This window comes from Phacochoerus africanus, chromosome 6 (assembly GCF_016906955.1).
Source record: "Phacochoerus africanus isolate WHEZ1 chromosome 6, ROS_Pafr_v1, whole genome shotgun sequence".
NCBI classification, from domain to species: Eukaryota; Metazoa; Chordata; class Mammalia; order Artiodactyla; family Suidae; genus Phacochoerus; species Phacochoerus africanus.
In genome coordinates this window covers 80,712,221-80,725,723 of record NC_062549.1, presented here as the reverse complement: position 1 = coordinate 80,725,723, position 13,503 = coordinate 80,712,221, and the positions used below count along the sequence as shown (strand labels likewise).

The 13,503-nt window shown below is 37.7% G+C and overlaps 1 protein-coding gene and 1 long non-coding RNA gene across 3 annotated transcripts in view; one reads left to right on the top strand and one right to left on the bottom strand.

The window, feature by feature from the left end:
- The window catches only part of PRRX1 (paired related homeobox 1), a 73,059-nt gene that overhangs the window by 27,344 nt on the left and 32,212 nt on the right, over positions 1–13,503 (top strand). The gene's annotated exons all lie outside the window — the stretch shown is intronic.
- LOC125129345 (uncharacterized) overlaps positions 11,165–13,503 on the bottom strand; it is a 268,361-nt gene continuing 266,022 nt past the window's right edge. Inside the window, exon 3 of the long non-coding RNA XR_007135461.1 lies at positions 11,165–11,497. This is a non-coding gene — a long non-coding RNA (uncharacterized LOC125129345). The remainder of the gene's footprint in view (positions 11,498–13,503) is intronic.

Below are 13,503 nucleotides of genomic sequence, written 5' to 3'. Positions count from 1 at the left end.
AAATAGATGCTTGCTTGGCAAAAATTGGGGATGGATCAGAACATTAATTTGCGTTTCAGATGGCTGTGGAGAGAGTCGGGTAAGCCTTTCAAGGAAGTGACATGTCTTGTTCACCACGTTTTTCCATGCCCAATCACAGAGCTAGAAATTTTTCCTCAAAAAGTATTTGTTGAATAGGCAAAGTAAAGTAGATGGGCTGAGTGCCAGCAAGCAAATAAAGACTGGGTTAAAAATGTTTATGAGCCAGCCCAGGAGTGAAATATAAAATCATATCTTAGAGATTGCTGATAGATTTAATCAAGTCGAATTTAACATGAGGAACAGTTTGTTTTTGCAGAGTTGCCCCTCAAATGAATTCTGACATCGAGAAGAAATGACCTTCATTTCTTTCTTTCTTCCTTCCTCCCTTCCATTCCTCCCTTCTTTTTCTCTTTCTCATGTTTTTGCTTTTATTTCAGGCACATTGAATTAGGTTGTTTTCCCTGGTTCCCATCTTCTCCTCTTCTCTCCATTTTCTTTTTCTCCCCCACCCTGCCACACCTTCTGCATCCCCTCCCCAACCCTTTCTTTTCTCCTCCTCCCCTTCCTTCTTTCCTTTCCTCCTCTCTCTCCCTCCTTTTCCTTCCCCATTCTTGTGTGAGTGACACATATCGTATTGAAGATAAATAAAGAAGCACAGTCCCAAAAGTTTAATGTAAAGTGGGAATGTTTTAACCTTTGTGCTCTGGATGGCTGACAGAGTTCTAGCAGCAGCTTTCAGGGGACTACAAAATCTATTGGGGTGGGGGGAGCCATACCTTATTATAACTCTTAAACCTACCTTATTGTGCCATTAATTCAAGAAACACTTAATGTACGACTATGTGTACATGGTACTGTGTTAAGCACTCTGAGAACATGAAGTTGCTTGTCCCTTAAGAAACTTAAGTTAATGGATGGTCCAGAATCTAGACTCTTGAATCTAGATAAAAACAAATATAACATTAAATGGAAAATGATGTTATAAGAGAGGAACAAATTATTTGATACAGGCGTGATTTTTATATTGAAGTCCAAAATTGGAGTAGAATTTATTCAGGTTTATTTTCCAGGAAAAAAAATGCATTTATATTAACAATTATTAAGGGTCAGGATGTCCTTCCTAAAAACTGACAATCCTTATGGGCTTAAAAATCCAATTATTTTTCCATAGCATCAGTATTTTTTATTAAATTTTTAATTTGAAGGGTTTAACTCAAAAGAAGAGCCTTAAAAATCCCCCCAAAATGGGGTTTGTAAACCTGCTGGAATATCCTTCCTTGAGTCACTATCGTATGATATATTGGAATGTAGCTAACTTTCTATAATGTAGTTTAAAGATAACCTTAAATTATTATTATAACCTTACATTACAGTAAGCATTATAACCTTATTATTAAGTTCTGCATTGCATGTATTTGATGAAAAATCAAAGCTGTTTTATTTTGGGTCACTAGTATTCTCTTATTGTTCAAGAATTAGATTTGTCCTAGTTGTAGAATCATTTTCTTCAAGATAAGAAATGAATCTGTGACAAGTATTGAGGATTGAAATGGGCCCTAGAGAACCTTTATGGAAATAAGTTAAAGAAATATTTAACTAATTAAGTATATCTCTCTCTCTTTCACACGCACACACACACACACACACATACATGCACGCACACCCCTACCTCTCTTGCACTTTTCTGCATCTGGGGCTTTTGGAATTTTTATATCATCGAAAACGCTTACCTTCTGCAGAAAGCCCTTGACCTTGAGGTACTTTGGGAAATTTTAGGAGCTGGCCTAATCCTATATATTCTCCAGGAAAATTTGACAGCCTTATTGCTTTTCATCATTAAGTGATCCTGGAACTTTTCCTAAATAGTCAGGCATATTAACACCGGCATCTTGATTCAGTTCCAACCCAACCTTCAATTAATTCCACTTAGGCTAGTCATAGCATTCTTTCTCGATCCTTCAGTGACCTAAGCCATTCTGGGAGAAGGCTGTGTGTGCTGTTAATATTCATGGAGTTCTCAGGAGACAGAAGCTATAGAAAAGCCAATTACCATGCTTTTGCTATTATTACTAATCGTAGGGTTCTACCTCAAAGGAATGAGGGAGAGAAAAGATGAAATAGCATTGATAAATGACTTGCAAAATAGAATATGCTGTAGAAAGGTTCTAAATATTACTATAAAGAGTGGAGACAGCATGCAAATGTGATTAAGAAGGTGGGGTCAGAGGGCAAAAGCTGGAATATGGGTGCACGTAGGGTCAACACGACTGAACTCAGCTATGATGTAATTTCCTGCACATACCAATCTCAGAGTCAGGTTTTCAGGAAACAGGATATTTGAAATGGCAGCACTGCCTTGCTTATGAAGGGGACCAGGAAAGAACAACAGTTGACTTTCTTGCTGAGCTGTGATCCCTCTCTTCCCCTGTTCCCAATGCCCACTAAACTCAACAATCACCCTCATAAATAATTTGGAAATTGGCATTGCTAGGCAAAATTTGCTCAGCCAGACTCCTAAAAGGAGAACTTTGAGGAAAAAGATGTTTGATAGTATGGTTGGTGTGGTGGAGTACGGGCAATAGGAGTTATGGGACAATTTATTACTTGCAAGTTCTTGGAAATTGAATTAAAAAGATGAAAAGATCAGATCTTGAATTGGACTAAATTTTTGAGATGAAATAAACGATCAAGAAAAATTTATTCTCTCAGAAATCCTGAACTTGGAGGAACAGGAGATGTAGCAGGAACAAGTTTATAGAGTGTAAATTGTGGGTGAGTTTTGCCTACAAAGTAAAATGGTTGGGTGCAATAAGTCCATTTTTATTCCCGAACACTTGATTTCTAATTCAGATGTTATCTGCCTGTGAGAAGTGGGAATAGCATTTTTCCCCACATAGATCTCATGAGGCCAAATATTGTTTAAGTTTTCGACAGCACTTTGCAGTTTCCTTGAAGGAAGATTGCTGCCCCCAAGGATTTTATCAACACTAATGTTGGTTTCTAGGTGCAAGTGTCTCCAAAATCCCATGTGCAAATGTATCCAAATTTCAGCACCACAAGTTTTTAGCTTCTCACTTGTGTTTATTATAGTACCTGCCAACACAGGAAACACAGTAGAATGAATCTAGGAAAACATAGTCACTTTGAATAGAATCTTTGAACTCAGGGCTGAAAGAGAGCTTATAAGTTATGGAGTCAAACCTATTTTGGGATCTGGAATTTCTTCTCTGGTCCTCTTGGCAGGCAGAATCCAGGGTTTGCTTAAAGATTTGCATAGCTAGCGAGTACACTATCTCACAGAACAGCTGTTTTTGTTGTAGGATGGGAATTATCTTTATAAAATCTAGATGGGAATATTATGCACATGTATGCTTTTGTGCGTGTGTAATACATATGCTCATTTAGGAGAGGCATATTCCCTCTCTAACTTCATTTTCTTATTCAAAATCTAGTCACATGGGCTAAGAAGTTGAGCATACTTATGGGGGGAAATAAGAGAATTGGAATAGTGCTTAAAATCTGGGAAATGTGCCCACAGTATTTACCACTCTTTTAAGAAAGGATATTTAGGCTTTTAGTACTAAGCACATCTTTTTATTGACCCAGGAACTTCTACTATTTCACAATGAAAGCAGACTGTAAATAAAACGTTACTGATTTTCTTTTTTCCTTTTCCTGTAGTAACCAAACGCTTTCAGCCACTGAAGTCTAATGAGTAACAGCTGTGCTTGAAGTGTTTCTATAGATTAAAAATTTCAAGCATGGTAACATCTAAGGATTTTTTGCCGTTGTTGTGAAAATAACAATTGATGCAGGAACTAAGAGATGGCCAAAGGCATCAGTTCTTCTAATTGTCATTCAGCCTCTTCATGCAATAAATTAGGAAGTGGTAGAGTCTAATAATCCACTGCATTGGGAGAGATACTGAGGCTCTCTGACCTTGCATGTAGTTGCAAGAACTTGCAATGGAAGTCTAGTTCACCCTCTGGGATGTCTTTGAGCCCTGATTTATAAGATATCTGATGTTAGAATAGCTAAACGCAGTAATTCTACACCCATGGTCTATTAGAGATAGAAGGGGCTGGAGAGGGTGTCCTTCCCAACCTTTTATTTGCAAAATGAGGAACCTGAGGCGATTTGCACGAGATCAGCCAACTTGTTGCAGAGCTGTGCCTGCCACCTGAGCTCCTGTTTAATGCCCATTACATTCCAATAATGGCTTTTCCATAGCTTCCTTCTGGTTGCAACCAGTCAAAATATGATGCTAGATAAATACTACATATCTAAACATTCAACAATTGTCCCTCCCCCTCTTTTAGAAAAATCTGTCTAGGATATATTTAGGATGCTATCATTATCTGTCTGTTCACATATGCTTGTTGAAGGAGGATGCATTCTGGGGTGGAAAAGTCATTCTTTCGCACTGGGCATTTGTACAGGCATGAGATTCTCAGATGCAATTTGTTGAGGCGAACGTATTCTTCTTCAAAGTCAGGACTAAAAGCCTCTATACTGCCAGCTGTGCTTGAGTTCTTTTCACTTGGACATGTCAACTTCCAGTCAATTGTACTTCTTCTTAGTTCAAATCACTTCCCATTGTAATAATGACAATAGTGTAAATAAACTCTACTTCAATAAAAAATTAAAAATAAAAACAAAAAACTCAAAAAGGAAAGTAGAGACTATCACTGCCATTTTTAGATTTGTATGCTGGCAAGAGAGTCAAACATCAAAGAAACATGACTGCAAAACTCTTAGATTCAGTGGACATTGAACTGTGCTAAAATAAGAGAGCAACTGAAGCAGTGTTTGTGATTTTAAAATATTAAATCCGCAACACATAATCAATAATCTGGTTAATAATTCATATTGACTAATAATTGTGGATGTGTTTTTTTTGCTCATTTCAATGAGGAATCATTTTGCAAGTTTTTATTTTATGAGTGAACTTATAGCCCCATATTGGTATTAATTGTTATAAAATTAAGTTACTTATAAATAATAAAAAGAAAATATGAAACTAGATGTATTTGAGGTCTTGGAACAATTTACTTTATTTGTTTACTTGATTTTTATTTTTTAAAAAGTTTATATGTATTTAAGTTAAAAAAATCACTTCCTATTAGCTCCTACTAGAAACTAATGTCTCTAGTCAACAAGAAATCTGTAAGAGGTATGAACTCACATCTTTCCCCACAACTGTCCTGATTGCATCTTCTCCTTTCACTTCCCTGCCTGGTGTACTCTTTGGTCTATTCTTTGGGACCTTTGCTGGAACCTCAGTTGCCACAGTGTAGCAGAGGCTTAGAGCAATTTAGGATGATTTTTTCTGGGACCTTCTAGGTGTTCATGTGGAGAAATAAAATATAGACATGTTTTCCTCTATGTTTCAATCTAAGAGGCATGGGCCTTTAGTTTCCTCTCCCTGTGGTGGTGTGTGTCCTAAAGCCAGCACACAGAGGGACAGAAAGGATCCACATCTTACAGCTGCATTGGTCACTCATGCAAGGTGGTGGAGAGGCAGAAGCAAGGGAGACAGTGACATGTGAAAGTGCCAGGGCCACACAACAGTAAGACAGACCTGGCATACTACTTGGAAACTCAGTGGGTGTTACTCCCACATTGTGGGAAGGCTAGCAAATGCATCCTTAGTCACAACCAGCCGTGGCATGTCTGTATTAGAGAAGAAGAGGCCACCTTGAATCTCAATATCTTATATTTATCTTCAATTGCCTATTCCCTAGTGTACAGTTCTCAGAGAAGAATGTGCCACAGAGTTCCAATAGTTATGAAAAGATAACATACAGTATAGCTGGCAGTCCAGCAGGGATGTGGTTAAGATTTGCCAAGCTGTCCGATGTTCTTTTTAAGTAAAAAGATCTCACCGAATAACTCTTATGATCCACTTTTCCAGTTAAAAACGGGCAAAGAACACATTTTGCCATTTGTGCTAGAGATCAGTATCTCTTTATTTACATGAAAATTACTTTAAAAGCCAGGCAAAACCTATAAAATCTTAAATATTCCACACGGGGGACTCACACTAAGAATCTTTGTCAAATAAAATGAGTTCTCCAAGATCTGCTTTCAGCCACTTTCTTTGCATCTAAACATAGCCTCTCTTAGAGGAAGGAAATAGTAAAGTTCTCACAGAGAGAAAACCGTTTGCCACTCAGTAAAAATCCTGGGGCCTCACTGTATGAAAGCTGTAATTTAGCTCGACTCACTCCTCCATGAGTTAATTTAGAGCACCAATAAAAGGAGATTATTTTTGGATTGAGAATCTGCCTGGCACATTCTCTGAATCTAATAGAGCTAAATAAAACCATCCAAACTCCTGTGATTTTTGGAGGAGGTCACCCACAAGTGATGGCCCTGTGATAGATCTTTGGAACACAGCAGACCAAATGCCAAGGAGTATGCTCTAGTCTGGAGAGGTTAGGAGCCACATATATGAACAGACCCACTTCTGAAACACGTATGACTTGGAAGAGATGTGGAATGTGAACATGCAAGTAGGCCTGAGTGTGCACACACGCATGTGCACACACAAACACTCCCATTGGTCCAGGAGGGAGCAAGGAGAAAGGGAAATCAGAGAGGACTGACGTAAAATAAGCTGTGTCCCATTTTTGGCTGTGGCACCTAACTGGTTTCCACTGGGCAAATCACTTCAACTTTTTGAATCTTGGTTACTTTATTGTGAAAATGGGAACAATTGTCTTTCTTAAAGGGTTATCATATCAGATATGAAAAGTGTATATATTCACAATCACCTTATAAGTATAAGAGGAATTTAGTTTTGATTTTTTTCCTTGCCTATATCCTATCTGCTTTTTTCTCATAGTCAATGTAAGATAAGCCCATCATAGAAAATAGAGAAGAGTGTGAGAAGGCAATAAGAGAAAAATATCTATTATTGGCGTCACTCAGAGGTGAACACTCTTAACATTTTATTTTTTTCTAGTCTTTTTTTGCTGAATGGTTTTATACAGTTAAGAATATATCAGGAGTTCCCGTCGTGGCGCAGTGGTTAACGAATCCGACTAGGAACGATGAGGTTGAGGGTTCGATCCCTGCCCTTGCTCAGTGGGTTAACGATCCGGCGTTGCCGTGAGCTGTGGTGTAGGTTGCAGACGCAGCTCGGATCCCATGTTGCTGTGGCTCTGACCTAGGTCAGCGGCTACAGCTCCGATTAGACCCCTAGCCTGGGAACCTCCATATGCCACGGGAGCAGCCCAAGAAATGGCAAAAAGACAAAAAAAAAAAAAGAAGAAGAATATATCATATGTGTAACTTACATATATATATATAAATATATATATATGGATAAATATATGTTCACAAATGTCCCTTAATAACATTAAAAAGCCTTTATAAACACAACTTGTAATACTACATAGTCCCCCTCCTCCTCATCTTTATCAACATTACTGCCAATATTATCATCATCATTTATTGATCACAATATACCAGACAAAATATAAGTAGTTTACATATGTTATTTTAGTTCATTCTCATGAGATATTGATGTTTGTATACTGAGACAAATACAGCCAATATAAGCAAAATATTGAAGGGAATAATAGTATTAAACTATAAACCTTGGAGAATCCTCAAGACCATTTCAATTAAATTAACTGGAAACAAGGTGGCAGTTATACTGGCAATGACCTCAGACTTTTTTGGAAAGTTAAATCTAAATAAGGGTACACAGATATGTTTCTTGAGAAAGATGTCTTACCACTTATATATACATTTGAGAATAATTTTTTTAAAAAATTTAAAGCCTGGAAAACAAAAAGCATCTATTTGTTTTTCTGTTCCTAGGGAGAGAAATCATTTAAAGATGGTTTAATGCCTCAGTGAAATGCAAAAATGCTTCTTCCAAGAATACATAGGCACCATTCAGGGTTTGGAAGGGTGTTTTAGAATCACAGTAGAGGCCTTTTGCTTATTAAAATTCAGTAAATTCACTATTTTTCTAATCATTTAGCCTCTAAATGAAGCAGCTGAGAGGAATAAGACTATATTATTTCTTTAGTTTTTAGAAACCAATCTTGTAATTTCCATTTTTATCAAGAGAACACATTCAGAGGAGAATTGGAACAAAGTTGCTGCTGACTTGATTTGGCCGAAGATTCTTAAGCAATACCTTTCATAACCATTGCATCTTTCTGCTGAAACCTTGCTGGTCTACCAGCCTCCGTTAGATGGGTGAAGGGAGAAAGAGTGTGAGAGATGGGAGAGTCAGCCTTTCAAGGGGAAGAGGTTGGTCGAGGATGGGTCGAAGGGGGTCTCTGGAGAAGGAGCTCTTTGGCTGCTAACTATCCAAGCCCCTCTTCAGAGTGACCCACTGGCCACCAAGGCTGGTGTTATCCTCTACACAGTGTTGATGGTCTGTAATCCTTTGTCAGAGTAATTGACAGTGAAATCTGTACTTTTGCAGCTAATGATAAATAGGGCTCTTAAAGGTTGTAATTTCTTGTTTAACTGATGCCAGTTGCAAATACTTTGTGCTGAGGAATAATTCCTCTCTGCCAAATAAAATACAGTGGAAGTCTGGGGTGTGTTTTTCAGTTTATTGTTAATCACAGCTTGCCTGACAGAGCACTTTCTATGCAGGAGATAAATGCTTGGGCCGTCTGGCTGCCAATGGCAGTACAGAAAGGACTTTTCTTGGGGAAAAAGCTTTTCTGTTTCTCCAGTAAACATTAATAAGGCTTATTTATTTATTTTTTTACTTTTAATTTTTATTCTTGCATTGAAAAACTCTTTCAGAGAGGTAAATGTTTAGTTCTTTGAAAAGAAAGGGATTCTTTGAGTTTGTGAATGTGTCTCATTTCTTTCTCTGTTCCATTCTGGAACTGTGGTTTGCACATAGTTCCTCCAGATAAATGGCAAGAAGGCGACTTTCTCAATTCACGGAAAACTGTTTTATGAGCAATGGGATTGGGGAAGAGGGTCTTGAGGGGCTTGCCCATTTCAAGACTAGAGGAAAAGTTATAGTAAAAAAAAGGGCTAGGGAGTTCCCATCATGGCACAGTGGAAGCAAATCCGACTAGTATCCATGAGGATTCTGGTTCAATCCCTGGCCTCACTTAGTGGGTTAAGGATCTGGCACTGCTATGAGCTGTGGTATAGGTCGCAGTCACTGCTTGGATCTGGCATTGCTGTGGCTGTGGCATAGCCTAGCAGCTATAGCTCCAATTTGACCCGTAAAAAGGAAAAAGAAAAAGAAAGAAGGGCTGGAGAATGACAAAGAGAAATAAGGGTTCCTGTGAGATCAAAAGGAGATAGGCTTGCTTGGATCTGAACTGGGGTTGCTGCCTTTAAAAATAAAACAAAGCAACACAAAAGAATGATGAGAAATATGTTTGTCTCAAAGTACAATTGCATACATTTCTAGAGTTTTCATAGCTGTCTAATTATGTTTTAAATGTATCAGTAGGATTAGCAATTTTAAAATACCCTGAAGTCAATATGTTGTCGTATCTGATACTATGTTTTTGGAAATTCTCATTTTTAAAATAAACCAGTTGCTTAAAGTGAGACTCTTGAGGAGCCCAGGAAGTTCAGTAGGTCTCAGGTGGAGTGTTGGAAGGTGAAGGCACTTCCAAGTAGCATAGAGCCTTTCATGGATGGTGTTACCGAAGGTTCCTAATGGAGACGGTGCATGGACTTTTAGGATGTACATTTGGATCATTTGGAAAGGTCCTTAAAAGCTCTCCCATATATTGAAAAAATTGTCTCTTCTTCATGTCCTGTATTTGTACTTTGCACCATTGGTAACTCAGATACACATATTCTTCATAGATTGAAAACAAGATGAGCAGAGGAGTTAAAAACAGGTCCATACAAGAAATATAGTGGGAGGTGATGGACAGAGATATTATGGTGGAAGTTTAAGAATCAAAGGCACCTAAAGCATCCTGACAATTGTAGCAGGATGGGCCACATTATTAGCATTGACCTTTTGAATCTATAAAGCATCAATGTTTGCCACATGCCCGGCCAAAACCAAGCTCTATGCAATTGCCAGGATGCTACTTGAAAGGCAAAACTGCTCCTGTCACCCACTCCTCTGCTGACAAATTCATTACTGTCTCCCCTGTGCTAAAAGACGAGGTCCAAATATATGCTGTAAGAGGCCCTCTGCTATCTGGCCCTGGTTTCACTACAGCTTAATTTTTCTCCTCTTCTTAAAGTTCCCAACACTCAGCTTCTGCAACATAAGAAAGTCAAGATCATATCACTTACCAGCCCTGCATTCTTGAGATGTCTACTTTTCTGAACCTGTAATGTTAGGACAATGACATGCTCCTTCATGGAGCTGGCATGAGGAGTAACTGAAGTGAGAATCTATTATTAGGAATGAGTGATACTGCTTTCTGTCAATCTGCTCCATCCATTACAGTCTTTCCCCTCGTCAAAATGTGTATTTTTTCCTTAAAAATCCAGTGCAATTAGCTTCTCCTTTTCCGTAACTATTTCTTTACTTATTAAAATATAGATGATCCCTCTTTTGTGCTGGGGTTTTACAGTGTATGCCTCCATTAATTTACTTAGCTCATTTTTTTTGAAGTTTATATATCTGTTTTTATCACTGAACTATGAGCTCTTTGTGGGGGTGGAGGACACTGACCTTCCACTGACCTTCCACCAGCCAGTAGATGTTCAATAAACATATATTACATTGAATAGAAAGAGAACACAAGATGGGAAACCTGAATTGTTTCATAATTGCAATTTAATTTTAATGTCATGGTTTAAAGGCTCAAATAAGCCTTGGGCATGAACTCAGTTTAATTTGTTGGCTACTGATCATTCCATGCCTACTCAGACCAAATGCTTTGCTTGCTTTGTTCAAGAATTGCACATTTGTCAGACTTCCCCCTATGGAGTTGGCATATGTGTGAGGTGTGTATGAGGGAAAAGCAGACACACATGTCTGCTAACAAATGTAATTTCCATCATGAAAGAGCTAAAAAGACGACTACTCGACTTACTTTGTTAGTGGAGCTAACCAGTTCCTTAGGTTGAGGTGCTCATCCATTTTCACAGTAGAAGAAATCAAATTTTGATTTGTTTTCTCTTGTTTTCCATTGTTCTACCACATGAACACCCTCTGAACGATAAACACTTAAATTTTAAATTTTATTTTGCTAGCACTTCAGGCAAAGACAGTGTAATATTTTTCTTCCATAAATGGTAATAGTAGAATATTTCAAACAACACAGGGATTCCAGAAAGCTGAGGTTGTGGCAGTCCGGTGATTTATGATGCTGAATGTAATGGATGGGTACTAGATCTATGCAATTATCTTGTTCCCATTGGCCTTGTGTATAATCGGATTTATGCTCTCATGACTCTGGGAAGCATTTGCAACTTGATGATCAGGAGAAGAATAGAAATATCTTGCAGGTTGTAACTTCAGTTTTGCAGATTTTGCCAAGTCAAATGCTCAGAAGTGTTTCTGTGAAGTAAATACCTCTTATTAAAATCACATGATTGCAACCCAGTCATATATATCAAGGAGTTGGTGTATTTATCTATTTCAAGTTCTAAGTTAAATTATACACAATACATGCTCACAAGTTCTATGCACCTCTTAAAAGTTCTTCCACTTTTTTATAGGTTTAGGCAGGAAGTTTCATAACCCCTGCATTCTTTCCCTTGGTCAGTCTGCTCAATCTCTCTCATCCTCAGTTTTCCATCTGCAATATGAGGGTAATGATTACATGGCCTCTTAAGATAGTGAAATATACTCCATGTAAAGTACTTTACCATGATTCTTGGAAAATAGTAAGTAGTCAGTAATTGCTCGTTACTAAGAAATATTAATTAAATACTTGGGAAATCATATTAATGCAACATCACATTAAATACTGGAAAGTAGGTTAAAAAAAGGTACAAAATATTATCTCTGCCTTCACAGAGTTTACAATAATAGTGTCTTTCTTATATGCACAATATTTTTAGAAAAAAATTGATTTGAACTTCACAACAGTCCTTTAAGATTTTTAAAAAAATTTTGTTAGGACTTCTTTTTTTCATTCATTAGTAGAGAAACAGGAGCCTAGGAAGGATGTGAGTTTGCTGAATGATACTGAAGGGCAGCCACAGGATGGCCACTCAAGGCTCTGTCTTCTAGTGTCATTTCCAATACATATCAGTCTCTCCCTTTGAGAGTAAAATATATAGAAAACAAAGAAGACAATATGACAGTGTAGGACAATGTGCTCAACTGTGTGAATCAAGCACTTAGTACGAGTTAAAAAAATAATAATTAATGTGATCTAGAGAGGCTGAGAAAAGCAAAATAAAATTTTAAAGATAAAATTACTGAACTCACCCACTGGCCATTTTTAATTCCAAATGTTACTAAACACTGGTTCCCCCCACATATTCAATTAAATAAATGTTACTTTGCTTAGTGTTGCTAAACTGCATTAAATTATTAATGTATTTTTCTTTAAATTGTATTAAGTGCTCTTTGCTTATACCATAAGGACACTGGGACATAAATGAAATAGCATATGTGTAGTGTTTTATGATCTTTGGAAGAAAGGCACCATATAAATGCGACCTCTCAACCCTCAGAAGTTATGAACACAATTACATTGTTTCTAACAGAATTCTGGTCTCTCCAACTACACTGAGAATAAAGTGGGGAATATAGTTTTCTAGTTCTTTTCCTGAGGTTTACAAATCTCTAGGCCATGGTTAACTTTTGGCATGAGACCACAAAAAACACACTCCAAATATTCATCATATCCAAAGGTTAAGTAGTGTACACAAGATGTAATTGATTTATTGGCCGTTGGTCACTGCAGGCATTGTATAGGACTGTATGCAAACCTGCCTTCTCAGCCGTACTCTATTCTTAAAGGAACTTTTAGAGGCAAGCTGGACTTTGGAAAGCCAGTGACATACATCTTCCTGTCTCCTGTCCTGAGCCCCCATAAGGGATGATCTTGGAGAAAATCGCTGTCATGATAGTCTTTGTTGAAACAAATAAAATGGTAGACAGATTTGCCCCAACAGATCTGTATCCTGTGTATAATAGACTATACACTAAACTTTTCTTAATCTTAAATGTTAGAATTGGTCTCTCAGCCTGGGGAATAAATTGTTTTTCTGGATGCTCTCTTTTGGAAGAGGTGTCAACTTGGAATCTAACTAACAGGCCTAAATTCTGTTGTTACTGGATCCTTTGTAACATTATTTTTCCAGCCCTGACAAGAAACTGCTTTTCTAGAGGGACCCATAAAACTTACCTAGTGGCTTTGGTCTGCACTTTGAAACATATACTGCCAGCGGTTCCAAAGTCTCACATACTACTTGGGTCCTAGTGGGAGGGGGTCAGTGTATAAACTATCAGAGTTTAATGGAAGAGCACCCTTAGTGATTCATTTTTAATGTACCTCTATTCCTTTTATGACACTTTCTTTCCTCTATGTCTGCATTATGCAGCAATTT